Source organism: Podarcis melisellensis, assembly GCF_964234715.1.
Source record: "Podarcis melisellensis genome assembly, chromosome: 7".
Classification (NCBI taxonomy): Eukaryota; Metazoa; Chordata; class Lepidosauria; order Squamata; family Lacertidae; genus Podarcis; species Podarcis melisellensis.
In genome coordinates, this window is record NC_138539.1 from 47,347,037 (window position 1) to 47,361,919 (window position 14,883).

Genomic DNA, 14,883 nt, shown 5'->3' on the forward strand with positions numbered 1-14,883 from the left:
TTCTTATCATTCTGTAGTCAGGTGTGCTGTGTAGTGACAGAAGAACTCTTCACTTTTGTTGAATCAAAGGTAAAGACAGGTAACAGAGGAGCTGTTGTGTGGAACTTAACACTGTTTCTGCATCAAATAAAAGCCTGCCTAGGTACTTGGAAGAGATGGTTACACTTTGAATATATTCTATGAGTATTTGTAACACAACTTTCGTTTCATTTTTATCTTTACAAATGTAGTATTGTTTCTTTTGTTTCTCATTATATATGCAGTACTATTTATTGTGGATACATTTGTGACATATTAAAGTGATAAAAGATTGGATATAAAAGCTCTATTTTTGTCCTCTATCTATTTATCTGTGTAACTTCTTTCTATTGTATGATCTTGATTTTGATTGGATGATAGCAATGGAAATAAGAATTCAATTTATAAATTCAGGCTGTTTAAGATGGGAATAGTGTTGTTTTATGCTAGTTCCATGGGCAAGGATGTCTTTTATGTATTTGTATGAGCTAAAGCATAGATCCTATGGTAACAGGGTACAAACTTATTTGAAAGCCAAGGTGTTTTTTTTTTAAAAAAGAACACCCTTTCTTTTAATTAAAATTTTAAATAACTAATTGAGCACATTTTAAAGATGCATAAGGCAAATCCTTATTCATTGTCTCTCTGTTGATAATAATATTGGTCACAATGCGGAGCAACTGTGTACGTTTTAAACTAAAATAATAGTTATAGACATACAAGTCTTTTTTAAAAAAAAAAAATTCATATGCAGCAGAATCCTAAACTTGTTTACTAAGAAATAAAGCCACACTGAGGAGTTAATCCTTTGTTATTTACAGCACAGGTCTATAGGTAAAGGTAAAGGGACCCCTGACCATTAGGTCCAGTTGTGACCAATTCTGGGGTTGCAGCGCTCATCTCGCTTTATTGGCCGAGTAAATGGTTTGCAGGTCCAGGAAACTGGTCAACTGCCTGATCTGGAGGGGATCGCACTCCCTCTGGAGGATCAGGTCCTTAGTCTGGGGGTGCTCCTAGATCCTTCTCTGTCACCTGAGGCCCAGGTGACCTTGGTTCTTAGGAGTGCCTTTAACTAGCGTTGCTTCGTCTCCCAGCATTGACCCTTCCCATATTTAGCTATAACTTGCCCACTGTGGTTTATATGCTGGTAGCCTTCAGGCTTTACAACTGCAATGCACAAAATTTAAACTCCAGATTTAAAATTTAAGCCCTGAGGCATCACTTTAACTAGTCCACAAGTTTGGTCTGGCAAACAAGATAGTGCCATAGCTCTGCGTAGACACTGACTTGAACAGGAAGGTGCAGGAACTTCTTGGCTCCATGTAAAAGGAAACAGACCTTGGTCTAGTTCTGATGCCCAGCACTAATAGATGGAAAATAATCAGTGGACATATGCTGGTGAGGAAATCCAGACTTGTTGGCTTCCACCGCTCCCTGTGATGCAGAACACAGAATTTCCACAGGCATTACCTTATCAATTTTCATTCGTATGAAAGTTCTCTTTAACGAAGAATACAGTAAAATACAGTCATACCTCGGGTTAAATATGCTTTGAGCTGACCGCGTTCAAGTTGCGCTCCTTGGCAAAACCCGGAAATAATGGAGCGTGTTACTTCCGGGTTTTGCCGCTTGCGCATGCACAGATGCTCAAAATGACGTCACACGCATGCGCAGAAGCAGCAAAAAGTAACGCACGCATGCGCAGATGCACCGTCGCTAGTTGCGTTTACCTCTAGATGCGAACAGGGCTCCGTAACGGATCCCGTTTGTATCTAGATGTACCACTGTAGTACAATTTCTTAGGCACTGGGGGATCTCTAGTCTAGCCACTGTAGATTGTTACAGATAGTTTGAGCAAGAGTGCCAGCTATGGATACAATTTTTCCTTCTCTTGCTGTTTGAAACATATACCTTGGGCTTTAACATGTTTCATGTACATCCTGAATGCAGTCTTTGAGGTACACCTTATCAACTACTGGGCCTTGGAGTCACTGTGGTTGGAATGCTTAGATCAGGGTGAGGGAGAATTGGGTTCCAGTCCCTTTTCACTATAAAGTTCCCTGGGTAACACTGAGTACGGTAAGTTACATTCTTTCACAGGAAACTGTGTGGGGAAAACATGGCTCCCCCCAAATAAAAACCAGAGCCAGACATTACCCCCCCTGTACAATTTCCTCTGAGAGTGATGGAATGTCATTGTGTGTGTCAAATTTTGGGCCCGCTCCCCCCCCCCCGCCACATGTGACAAGGCAGTGTTCGGCTTACGGGTTCTGTGTCCAAGTACTCTTGCAGCCCACTTGGTATGAAAGGTTGGACCATGCTGGTGAAAATTCTAAGTTCATGCCATACTGTGACCCTAACTTTGCATGACAGCAGCAAATTCCTCTGTAAAAATCAGGCTTTGCCCCATGGATGCATAAAACTGCAATTTGGGGCCCATTTTAAGAGCAAAAGGACTGCATAGTGCTTTCAGTGCCCCTTCTCCCCACAGCTGATCTCCTAACAGTCTATTACCACAAATACTTTTCTGCCCTCCACATACACACTTGGGTTCCAGCTGTACCAGGGAACCATTACCCCTGCACCTCCACAATAGAATCAATTTTTTTTTCCTGACTAGTACAACTGGCTCAGTAATAAGAGAAAATTAGATAACTTGCAAGAATCCTGAAATGGCATTTGTATACAACATTGTAAAATGACTGTCACTTCACTGCGACCAAGGGCTCTGGAAGATAAGAAGCAGCACCTGCTGGGGCACAATGCATTCTAAGCTCTGTTTCCACTTTTCAGGTCCTTGGAAAAAAGCTGTGTGGACCTTATAGAAGTCAATAATATGAACCCCAAATTCCAGTCTCATCATGCCCACACTAGCCTTGAGATACCTCAGGCCACACCACTTACACCTCCATGGTGCAAGAGTGACATGGGGGAGAAACTGCTGTTATAGCCCAAAAGCAACTCCACAAGGCCTGATGTGGTAATCAGCAATTTTCCTTCTTTGTTACTTTGCCACACCTTTATGGAAAGAAAGGGAATGGCCAGTCTATGAATATGACTATTGCCCCATGGAATTTGGCTCTGACACTTCAATCTCACCCCATCCCACTAAACTGAATGAAAGGAATGTTTGACTTCAGTAGCCTACTGTCAGGGAACTGCCATCGGAGCCAGAGGTGGAGGCAAGGCTCCCAAGCGATGCTGGAGAAGGGCCCAGCAGGGAGAGAGGTAGCTCATCGGCTGGGGAAGGAAATCAGCGTAACACCAGGGATAAAGGGGGGGGGGCAGATGGGGGAATCAGCGAGGGGACTCCAGGACTCCTTGCCGGAGACCAGCAGGGAGAGCACGGGTCCTCTGCTGCCCACACCCACCCTGTGCAGAAGACTTCCGCGCAGGGAGAGTAGGCGGAGACTTGGCGTCAAAGAACTTCTTTGCTGGAAGAGGTTCAAAAAACGCCCACTGACGGATTCTGCTAGCAACTGAAACAGCCACGAAGTGTCCAGACAGAAAAGGTTTAACCAGGCAACCTAGCCAGGAGTGGCTGCAACTTACGCACGAGCAACCCCTATAACCATTACACCTACCTTACAAATGTGCTTTGGAAATAATTTCCCTCTCTGCCCATGCCTCCTTAAGGCAGCCTGTTCCATTATGATGACTGATTTAATACTGTCAGTGAAGTTGGGCAAGTGTGTTGCCAGCAATCCCATCTGAAACACGATAAGCTTATCACTTCTGTTAAATTTCCCCACTTTGATCCACCTCTTTTGTGCACTTCCTCAAAGCTCTCCTCAGCAACTTTTTCTTGCAAAAGCTGAGGAAGCATTAGGTTATCATTTTCCCACTTTCCTACAAACAGATAAAATGCTTCTTTGGATGATAATTGTGTGGACCAACATGCAGTAGTTTTGTGATGTTAAGCAGAATATTCCAAGTGGTTGAAGAGAAAATGCACTTTCACATAATTGCACCACTCTGTGGAGGAGGTATAATGTTAACATTTCCCAGTAATCACAGGTTGAGTTAAAGAGCTTGTTGGAAGCCTGTGGTGGAATGCTCCAGACTGGACCTGAAATGGTGGGTTTTATTTATTGTATGAGCCTAACTAGGCATTTCATGCAGGTACTTTTAAAAAAGAAATTGACTGTAGTTTGAGTTCATCACCATCATCGTCATTGTTTATTTGTATGCCACCTTTCCACAGTTACAAAAACAATGCTTAAGGCGGCTTAAAGTAAAGGTAAAGGTACCCCTGCCCGTACGGGCCAGTCTTGACAGACTCTGGGGTTGTGCGCCCATCTCACTTAAGAGGCCAGGGGCCAGCGCTGTCCGGAGACACTTCCGGGTCACGTGGCCAGTGTGACATCGCTGCTCTGGCGAGCCAGAGCCGCACACGGAAACGCTGTTTACCTTCCCGCTGGTAAGCGGTCCCTATTTATCTACTTGCACCTGGAGGTGCTTTCGAACTGCTAGGTTGGCAGGCGCTGGGACCGAGCAGCGGGAGCGCACCCCGCCGCAGGGATTCGAACCGCCGACCTTTCGATCGGCAAGTCCTAGGCGCTGAGGCTTTAACCCACAGCGCCACCTGCGTCCCAAGGCGGCTTACAGCATGACAAGATTTACATAATTACAAAAGTCATAAACAATAAATAAACCACATCAAAAAAATACACAGCCAAATGGGAAACAATTTCCACATAAATCAAAATTTAAAACTAAGAATATGGCATTAATATCACAGTTTAAAATGACATAGGTAAAAAATAACAGCAATTTAAACAAAAACAAAACAAAACAAAACGGAGCCCTCTCTGCCCAGCAGCCGCAGTGGCAGCAGTCCTTTATAGAGCCCATCAGGCCCTGCCCTGGGCCAGGTGGTGAGTGGCAGGACTGGGACCCTCAGGCACTGAGCAGGGGAGTTAATAAGTTTATTGTTGTAGCCAAAGGCCAGGACAAACCTTTATTAGGCAATAGTATTAATAAAATAATACAGAACACACATCCATAATATAAAAATCAATGATGACTTTGCCAAGGTCCTGAGTATTCAAATACAGTTTCCCTTCTGCATCTCTGACAGTTCCAATTCAATATTTATTAGCCTTTTAAAAATCAAATCTGCCAGCATCCATGTTGTACGAAAGAAAAGTTACTAGAGACACCAGCAGACTCAAATCTGGCTTGATTTCGGATTAAAACTCCAAATCATCTCAACAATTTATTACAATTTTATTTAACTCCCCTTATTGTTATTTTTGCAGCCAGTGCATAGAGGGCTACTATTATTATTGTCACTCAAAAGAACCTGAACCATTTTTGCCAGGGTGTGCCTACTTTGTGTGAACAAAGATTTCAGAAAGTGATCTCTGGGTTTCTAACAGAAAATGAGTGATGTCTTCCATCTGAGGTTGATGACAAATACAAAGTCTGTCTGCATATGGGACTTTGTTGTAGAGCCATCCAAGACTGAAGTGAGCATCACTTGGAAGCACAGCTCAATAACTGCATTTCTAAAGGAAATTTGTGAGAGGTTGGTCAGATAACTAGCTCTGCAATGCTCTCTTCTTAAGAGTGAGTACCAAGGAGGAACATTGGCGTCCCTTTTCTGAATTCTATCCAGAAGAGCCAATCCCTTACTTGACACTTATTCAAGATCAAAGCAGAGCTCAGTTCTGGAAATTAATAATAGTCTTACAGTTCTTAACAAACTGCTTTCCAGAGCTGCTTATCTTTCAATTCCATATAACACAGCACTCAATGGTATAGTACCAATAGTAGCATAGTAGCAATTTTCGAAATATTTTAACTGAGCGCAGTTTACTCTTGCCTTAATTGTTGACCACCCAGATTCTGTACAAAGAAGAGCTGTTGATATTCCTGATGGTAGAGAGCATAGCTAATCATCATCATCATCATCATCATCTACACAGTTTCCAAAACATCAGTAGAGTTCACATCAGAGCACCTGATTTCAACACCATAGAGCATTTCAGAAAGCACCAAATATCTTTGCAGTACCCCTTTTATTACAATAAGATGTGTTGATTGTGTGTAGTTATTAATTGTAGAAGTTGTCAAATAGGCCTGAGTTCTGTGACAATTTGCTGGTAGACATCAACAAGATTTGGATAATTGGAGTGTCATGTGCCTTCAGACCATTCTCTTGGCATTCTTCTATTTCTCTATGTTCTCTGGATACATAATTTAGTTACATACAATGGTCCACACTAGGGTTGCCATTTCAAAAAGTAAATTTCAAAGGAGACCATCGAAATGGTAGGGTTTTTTCTTTAACTTTACAAAATTCCCTTTGAGATGTCTTATTTAGACATTTGTCGTTGTTCATACATCTATGTCATGTTTTAGTGTTAAAAATACGGCTAATGTAACGTGATTTCTCAAGATGTGCTAGAGTCACACTACTTGATGATCTTTTCAGAAGGTTCATGCATTTTTTGAGCGTGTTTCCAAAAATCAAAATGCTGGAAGATGCATATAACACATAGAATTCTGTACTCTCCCAAAACCCTGTATTAATTTACACATATTATAACTGCCAATGATGGAATATGGATCCCTGATTCCTTTAGCTACAGTGGTGTTCTAATGCTCTATGGTTATTGTGTGAAACAAATCTTGTTCCAACACTTTTGCAAATGTTAAAAGATCCACCTTGTTACATAGCAGACTTTCCCAAACCATAATGATAAATATTTGTTTTTCTTAAAAGATCTTTCTAAATGTTTTTTGCATTTTCATTTTTTTATATATTGCATTGTGTACTAGCAGTCTGGACAGGGCAGTGTCAATACAAAGAACCTTTTTCATTCCTCTCTTCTCTTTTTTCCTTTCCTTTTTTTAAGTTAATGGCAAATGACTTATAGCCTTCTAGTGGAAAAGAAACAAATCATTTTTTGTCTCTTAGTTTCACTCTCACAACAGGGGCTCTTATGAATCTCCAGGGCTACTAGCGGCTGATTGAGCTTTCATTTCTTTTCTTGGGAAGTGCATGAAAGGTTTTAAGTCTTGACACAAACAGGAAAACAGAGTCCAAGCATTTGTCCTAAAGGCATGAAACCCTAAATAGTCACTGTGCAGTGATAGTCTATTTCCCTCTAGGACCAGCAATTCTCTTGTTCCTTATTCTTTCAAGACTAGAAGCACAAAGCTTTATTTTATCTCATTTTCAACACGCTTTGAAAATTCAGAATGCAAATGCTTGTTTAAGGAAGGCTCTATTGTCACTTGGTTATGGCAAAACTTGTTCTCTCTCACTCCCATCTTTAGTATATCTTCACTGAAACTTGGATCGGCTAAAGGTAAGATTTGCATATTTGTGAAGAGTCATTCTTTTCTTGTTTTATTTATGGGTTGAAAATCCTTGTTATATATTGAGAAGATATCTGCATGTATGTAATCATCTTGATGGGCAAAATGGTAAAAAAAAAATAGTACCACAATACAATGTTTACTGAAACTAAGTTAGTTGCATTTAATTCCCATTGAAATCGAAGGAACTTAAGCTATGGCTAAAATTTCACACTGATTTCAGTGTGACTTAAGTACAGTCTAATTAGTTTGGCTCAAACACACTTGTTATTCAAAACCCCTGACAGAAATTATGGTTAATTCAATAAATTTAATATATATCACAGTTATTGTAATTAAAGAAAGTTTTGAAGCTTAAACCTTAAAGTTATACATGAATGTTCTAAGAAACTAAGAAACCCTCCCCAGGATGTAAAATCCAAGAGATTAAAACTGTCTTGACTGTTCCTGCTCTTGTTATGTTAGATACAGAACAATATTATGTCAAATATAGTATATTAAAAGCACGCAACACATAAGATTTTAGCAGATGTAGCCTGTACTTGCACAGGAAGATGCTAAAAAATTCTGTTTAAATCTAGAATGAACAGATTGACCATAAATGACAGCCTTGCCTAACATGCATTTCAGTAGGAAGTGGGCTTTAAAAGCTACATTACAGTAAAAGCCAGGATAAACAATTTGGTAGGCTCATGGGAAGATAGCATTACAACCACTTATTGTGCTTATGTTCCTAGAGTGCTTGCAGAGAGAGACAGAGAGAAGCGAGAAAACCTTCGAAATATGGGAAATTATCCATAAAATATTTGCTCATAGAAGGGATTTATCAGTGCATAAGGGGAAACCTTGCAAAGTTAAAAGGATCCTAATTTTTAACAGCCTTTTTAGAGTAGAACATCTACATGCAGCTGATCAAATAATGCATCACAGGTGCTTGGTGCACCCATACTGTATCATCCTAAGAGGCAACCAATTCTGAACAGGAGGCATATTTTGAATTGATCAGTGGAGCATCAGCTATGTTGGATTTTCCCTTTGCCACAAACAAAGGGGTCTTGTTAACCCTTTCTTTGCAAGTATAGAGAGCAGCAGAGGTTCTGGAAGAGCTACCCCTTTGGGCAGCCTGGCAGTCTGTGCTTGCTTGCTTGCATCTTGGAAAATGAAGTAGCAGCTGAAGTGCACAAGGGAAGAATTCTGAGAGTTGCTGCTTATACGAGAGGAGAAGGCTAAAGAATGCTTACAAACAGGGCTAATGTGGTTAAAGTGAGACTGAAAGTATACAGAACCTATACAAAAAAGGAAGGAGGACTCACTAGTAGAATCTGGTAATTACCAAATGCTTCAAATTCTGATGCTCTTTGTCATCACTTAAACCAGGGGTGAGCTATATATCAGGCCCTGGGAACAATGCAGCTCTCTGAATCTCAGTGTTGGGGTCTCACAATAAGCCACACAATATCCCCAGGACACAACCTCTTTCCCCAGGCTATATCCCCTGGAATGTGCCCTTGGACTGTGACAACTCCTCTTGCTTGGTGGGTGAAAAGGTTTGTATTGAAACCTTACTTTACATGACTGGAATGTAGCTTACAGTACAAAGGCAAGAATGACATTCATTGGCCTGCCTTCCTTTTCCTTTAGTGCCACCCATTTTTGTCCCTGTCTCTACCCCACTATCCTCCAGTGCATGTGTCATGCACACATCAAAGGTTGCCCAGGAGCAACACCTGAACAGATATATACACAGCCAATTAAATGCCACAGAGGGTTGTCATATACATCTATTATTATCACCATTATCATCATCATTATTATTAATGTAACATTTTAAACATACACATTTTAAATCATTTTTAAACAATCCCTTTTAAAGTTTGAATCATCAGTAACCAAGTCTTTCCATAGTAGGCAAGGAGTACACTGACAATTTGTTGTGTACGTTTTTATAAATTCCGTTGGGAAGCACTTGGTTTGCAAAGCAATCTATATGTCTCAAAAATAAATTGAATAAATAAATTGAAGCTCAAGTTGTAGTTCTAACAAAAAAACCAGGAAGGTACATAATAACAACCAAATGGTTCTAGCTCTCTCCAGACAATTTTACAAGTTAATATGGCAAGCCAACCAGTGAACAATAACAATTTACTATGCTGTTTTATAAGCAATGTCTTGTATTTATTGCAGTTAATATCTGGATGCTCAGCGTAAGTAAATGTGAAACTAGCATTCCACTGGGCATCACATTTGGAATGATTTTTAGGATGTTGTATTGAATCACTTTTATCAGCCGTGACTTATTTGACAATGATTTTTCCTGGAAGAATTTGCTCCATGTGCTGCATATTTTGATATATTCCTGACTAGGCCACTGTAACACAATCCATGTGCAAATTTAAAAAAAAAGAAAAAAAGTTGTTTGGAAGTTTCAACGGGCTGAATGGGGCAGCCATGTTAATGTATTATGGTGTTAGTCACATAGAGCATAAAACATGGATCCTCTGTGAGCTAAAGTGACTACTAGCTTGCACCAAATTCAAAGTGCTAGTGCTTCCCTTTATAAACCAGGTCCACTTGAGGGAATGATTTCCTGTAAGTTTTTTGACTGGTTGATTTTCTGTCACATTAGTGTGATGAGGGGTTTTTTGTGGGTGTTGAACAAATTATGGAAGCAATTGCACATTAAGGTTTGTCATATTGCTAGGCTTTAAAGACAAGCTTTTCATGGTTGATGTCTAATTGCTCTACTCTATATATTTTCTGATGCTTTTAAGCTTTCTTCTTGTTCTCTGCCTTGAGAACTGTTATACCAAAATGTGGGCTATACATTTTCTAATAATTGGATTATACCTCCCTTGCCTTTAGATCTGAAGGTGGTTACTTATACCCAGTGCTTTTTTTCTGGGGGCGGGCAGGGGTATGCATACCCCTAAACATTTTGTGAATCTAAGTTTGGCCTTATTGAGGGGCACTATTTCAGTATGAGTAGGAAAATGAGAGCACCCCTAAACATTTTTTTAGAAAAAAAGCACTGCTTATAACTGATATGCAAGGTTTGCCAGACACACATTTTGAATAATGCATTGTCAATTGCTCTTACAATGTTGTTTACTCTTTCATGGAACTGAAACAAGGAGAAAAATACCTTGAGTAGCAATAAGCCTTTACTCTACTGCCCATGGTTTCCTAAAACATATTGTCAGCATTAGATTGGAGATAAGCGTGTTTCACATGTCTCCTGCACCTGTTCAAGGCATTAATCACAAAGTTAGTACATTGCCTTGTGCAACACAAGAAGCCATGTGGCTATTCAAAACATTCATGTTGTCTTTGATTCAGAAGTAGTCATTTAAGAACGAAGAAGAAGAAGAAGAAGAAGAAGAAGAAGAAGAAGAAGGAGAAGGAGAAGGAGAAGGAGAAGGAGAAGGAGAAGGAGAAGGAGAAGGAGAAGGAGAAGGAGAAGGAGAAGAAGTAAACCAGTATAAATGACATCTGGCTTTTTCTTCCCTTCCTTCTTTGCTTGTTGAATTATTTAGACTTCTCCCAATTTCCAGGTTTCTTAAGTTTGCAGTAGCAACTGTATCTTGTACTTGTTATAAATAATTTGTATAGCAGCATGTGAGTTGCTGGCAAAGCCCTGCTCAAAGCCACCCTGCCGATTCAGCTGCTGTTTTTTTTTTTTTACTCTTGTTTGATTTTAGTGATGCTACAAGCTGTACAGTGCAGACTGCAACCTTGGCAAAAATGGGAAATAGTACATAGTGTTTGCTAGAGATATTAGTACCTCCCTCAGACACCACTAGAAGTCCTTGAATACAAAGAATTAGATGTATCTCCATTTTATGGCAAGTGTGATATGATCCATCTTCTCATGTGGCAACTTCAATGTATGCATCCAAACCCTTATCCTATTCCAGTTCTTAATCACAGAGCTGCATGGTCTAGTTGTATTTCAATACTGTTCAGGGTTTAAGTACACCAATTTATCCATCTGTAAGCTTTTAGTACTAATTTTAATTTACTCTTGGTTCAGACAGTAGTGTTTACTCTTCTTCCCTGCTCTCTCTTTGGGTATATATTATACACTTGGGTATTTTAGTATACCCTGAGACGTAGAATATTCCAGTAATATAAGTACTAGGGGTGCAAGTTGGATTAATTTAAAAGCCTTTAATTGACAGAAAGTTGGTCCCTGATTAATTGGACAGCAGAATTAACTTTTTTTAAAAAGTTTACATGTATAAGAACTTAAAAAAAAGATAGCAGCAAGCAGCATATTTGAAAAAATATTCCGTCATGCATAAGGGAATGACTCTGTTAAGTTGGTGTCTGAAGTATACACATGCATGATTATCCAAATTATTTTCTTTAACAAAATGCATATACCATTTGATTGTATTTTTTAAAAACCCTGTAAGCGTTCCACAGTTTTTTTTAAATAAAACATTAAAATTATTGATTAAAATAGGTATTTATAATATTCAAATGATTAAAATCCAGAGTAGCTAAAAAGAAATAAAACACACGTGACTTTTGTATGGACAGGCTTGCCTAAACAAAAATGTTTAAATCAGGTAGCAAAAAGAGTACAGCAAAGGTGTCTGCCTTTGCTGAGTTCCATAGTATGGGTGCTGCCAGACTCAGACTGATTTCTTACAAGTGTTGGAATTAGTATTATGTGCAACCTGTAACAGTGCCAGTTCTGCAGGTCAAAACAGTCAAATGGGGATATAAGGAACGTGAGGAATAAGGGGAAGTATGCACCCCCCAAAAAAACAGTTGGCCATATGCAAATTAATGCAGATTTTATTGACCAAGCAATTAAAACACAAACAGTGGGTGATCTATGAGTATCCCTTATCACACGCCACCAGGTCAGTTGTCTACCTATCACTATGTAGCAATCTGGGGCTGCTGAAAATACCATGAAAAGTGCCAAGAAGGCAGGTGATGATGTACAATATCTGCATTTTCTCCCACACTACTCCCTACCTGCTGTAAAGCAAAACATTCTGTATCACACAGCAACAACAAAGATTGGATGAAGAGACCACAGAGAAACAGAGCAAGAGAAGCTGAGGCTGCACTCGGCTTCCCTGCTCTGGGAGACATAAAATATATGTTTTGGTTGCTAGCTGGCAACTACCAGTTGCATTCACACACGAAATTGCCCATTCCTTGGTATGTTTTGGTAGTGCATCATCTGTGACCACTGTGATCACTGAATTGTGGCGTGGTGGTTGTTTCATATTCTATGTCCAAGACTTCTTTGGATTTCATACAAGAGTGATTAGTGAAACATTAACATGTCAGAAGCAGCAACAGTTTTCAAGCAATGCTGAAGCACAAATGAGATTTTCCACCTGAAACTAATGTAACATCATATTCTAAGTTTCTCAATCTCTTAAAAATGCAACATGTGAATGATTTCTAAGTCGATGAAAGGAAGAACTGAGGCAGGTGAGCTCTAATGTAGAACAATAGTGGGCTTTTTTGTTGTACAGTGTTTATCTTCTAATGTAATTGCTTTGAAACAATGCACTCCTAATTTGCCATTTCCTGATTTTTGTGCACATGTGCACACTGCTCAGGCTTGCGTCCCAGAGAGGCAGGCTGAACATAATGGGTGTAAAGCAAGATTCATCACTTGTGGATGAAACGGCGCTTCTCGCTTATCCTGGCTGCTCATCAAGAAAGCATTTCTCAGAGACATTAGGCTTTCTGCAGCAATAAAGCTGCCAATAAAATAAAATTAAGGCAACAACTATGACAAACTCCAAGGAAATTACCAGGTAGCCATACAAATACAGAGTTTTACTAGATGTCCATATTTACTATAATTATTCAGTTTAATTTGTAGAAAGAGCCATAGTTCAGTGATAGAGAACGTGCTATGCATGTAGAAGGACCCAGATCCACTCCCTGGTGTCTTCAGGATCTTTGGTATAATTTTCTGCTTGAAATGTGAGTTGTTACAAGCTGCATGATACAGTTATGGGCATTTATAATGCAGATGGACTATGACACAATAGTTGTGCATATGCTTTGTATGCAGAAATTCCCCATTTCAATTCCTGGCTTCTCTGAGTAGAAGGTGTAACGATAGGACTGCTAGAGAGTCTCTGTGAATCAGCAGTAGCCAATGTTGGCTTAGATGACATGACTCAGTATGTGGCAGATCTATTGGTTAATATGCTGACTGAATAGATAATGTTGTAGGGCTTTTGTGAGTCAACTAAGCAGGCCTGGTTACAGATTAAAGGCCCTACTGCTTTGGGGCAAACATTCATGATTACTGGAGCTTCCTATCCATGTAATGATACACGATTGATTCTAAACTTACAGTAAATGTAAAAAAGTATTGCATGTCATCTTTAAATTACGCCTTTCAGTATTTACCCAGACTAATTATTCTGCTTCATACTCAGTGCCTGAACATAATGATCCACTGCTATCCAAATAAGAACCCTCTCTATAGACGAGGATTAAATATGTCTGTTAACTACAATGTGGTTCTGTTGCTGCTCTTCTATGGATTCTTCGCTATGCATCGCTTAATTGAATGGAAAGCACAGTCATTCTGCTATCATTACTCAGCCTCTGATTAGGTGTCACTAAACTAGCTCTTTGTGTAGTATGATTTATTTAGCCTTGGAGTACATCATGAATGTAACTGCTAATTAGATTGATAAAGCCTATACAACAATCAATGTGTCTGATCGACTTTTAAATGTTGAACCAGTATTATGCAGAGACACAGTAAAAATCTATGTGTATCAGCAAGGGAAATAACTAATCCCTGTTTTATTCCATTAGTAATGGAAACATAATGGTCCATGAAGCTCATGATCTTTCTTTGCCAACAAAATGATTTCCCAGGGAGCTTTTCTTTTGCAATTTTTTTCTGGGATGAAGTTAATCTAAGACTAGGATGCAGTGGAACCATTTTAGTGCCTTGCATATGCAATAAACACTTGGCAAATAGCAACTGCATGGTGGTGTTTGTTTTACACTGGGGGGAGTTCTTAACCCCACCAATCATCCAACCCAGACAGCATCATTCTATATATTTCCCACATATTTTATTGAATGCATTTGGCTTAAAATTGAACCCCACGGATCTCATGTTGAGCTGTTCAAACTGATGTTAGCTGTGTGATCAACTTCACAGCAGTTGGAAGGTAGGTCAGGTCAATGGAATAAGCCAAACATTTTGAATTAATAGACTAATGATAAATAAAATCCCAGGTTTTTATTTATTTCAGACGAAACAGTTCAATAAAAGGGGTGACAGTAGGTCAGAATGAATATAAAGTTAAAGCCTTTGCCGATGATCTGGTAATTACGATTGAAGAACCAATGGAAAGTGTAAAAGTAGTACTGGAGGAGATTGAACAATTTGGAAAAGTGGCCGGGTTTAGATTGAATAAGAAAAAAACAAAAATAATGGCTAAAAATATGGAGCAAAATACGATAGAAACAATGCAACAATTGACAGAGATAGAGGTGGTGAAAAAGGTAAAATACTTGGGAATTTGG

General features: G+C 39.4%; 1 protein-coding gene across 2 annotated transcripts in view; it reads left to right on the top strand.

The window, feature by feature from the left end:
* ARHGAP28 (Rho GTPase activating protein 28) overlaps positions 1–14,883 on the top strand; it is a 54,115-nt gene that overhangs the window by 16,884 nt on the left and 22,348 nt on the right. Inside the window, exon 1 of one of the 2 annotated variants that reach the window (XM_081918074.1) lies at positions 7,138–7,337. The exons of the other annotated variant lie outside the window; for it this stretch is intronic. The gene's annotated coding sequence lies outside the window, so the exon portion shown is untranslated. Of the gene's footprint in view, positions 1–7,137; positions 7,338–14,883 lie in introns of those variants that run through there. 2 annotated transcript variants of the gene reach the window in all.